The sequence below is a fragment of the Scylla paramamosain genome, chromosome 10 (assembly GCF_035594125.1).
Source record: "Scylla paramamosain isolate STU-SP2022 chromosome 10, ASM3559412v1, whole genome shotgun sequence".
Lineage (NCBI taxonomy): Eukaryota > Metazoa > Arthropoda > Malacostraca > Decapoda > Portunidae > Scylla > Scylla paramamosain.
Genome location: NC_087160.1, coordinates 19256932 through 19258170, shown reverse-complemented (window position 1 = coordinate 19258170; position 1239 = coordinate 19256932).

Sequence of the window (1239 nt, the reverse complement as noted above, 5' to 3'; positions counted from 1 at the left end):
GTGTGTGTGTGTGTGTGTGTGCGCGAGCAAATGATATCCCTGCAACTTCAACGTACATTCTCTCTCTCTCTCTCTCTCTCTCTCTCTCTCTCTCTCTCTCTCTCTCTCTCTCTCTCTCTCTCTCTCTCTCTCTCTCTCATACCACCCCTCCTCCCCACCCTCCCTCCAACCATCACTGCCTCAACATAATTACCACCACCACCACCACCACCACCAACACCACCACCAGTTTATTTACCTCTGTCACCTCCCGCCCGTCTCCATTTCTCCATCACTCCGTCTGTCTGTCGTCTTTTTACACCTGTCTAAACCCCCCATCCCTCACGCCGCCTCACCTGGGCCGGCCTGTCTTCACGCCACACCTACGTCCCCTTCCCAAACTGTTTACGAGTGGGGGCTCCTATTGTCTTCACCTCGCTCCCATTCCTCGCACACCAGGGGGCCGAGGGGAGTTAGGAAGGGGAGTGAAGGGGTAGGGGGGAGGGAAGGGAGAAAGAGATGGTGTGAGGCAGGGAGGGAAGAAGAGGAATGCAGGGAGTGACAAAGAAAGGGAAGGTGAGACAGGGGAGGAAGAGAGGAAGAGAGAAGGGAAAGAGAGAAGAAGAGAAGGGAAAGAGAAGTGATGGAGAATGTGGACGAAAGGTAGAGATGGGAATTGAGGAGAAGAGGAGAAAAGGAAGGGGGACAAAAGTGAGGGAAAGGAGGATACGGAAAGGAAAGGAAGAAGGGAAAGAGAGTAGATATGAAGAAAGAGAAGGGAGTAATGGAAAATGAGAAAGATAAAAATGTAAGTGTGGAGAAGAGAGCAAATGAGGGGCAGGGACAGAGAAGAAGAGGAAAAGGAGAAAATAAATGAGTGAAAATAAGAAATTACAAGGTGAGAAAGAAAAAAAAAACAGATTATGGAGAAGGGAGTAAACAAGAAAAGAAGAAGAGGAAGAGAAAGAAGAGAAGATACGAAAAATAGAAAAAATAAATAAATAAAGACAGGAACAAGATATCATGACAAAACAGAAATAGAAAGATGGAAAAAGATGGAAGAGAGAGAGAGAGAGAGAGAGAGAGAGAGAGAGAGAGAGAGAGAGAGAGAGAGAGAGAGAGAGAGAGAGAGGCCACCAACAAATGAAAGCCCCCAATACTAGTTACTTCAGTGTGCCGACAAATTCAACGCTTAAGTCATCTACATACAAATTAAAGTTTCTGAAAATTTATGCTCACTTTTTTGGGGGGCCACCTCCC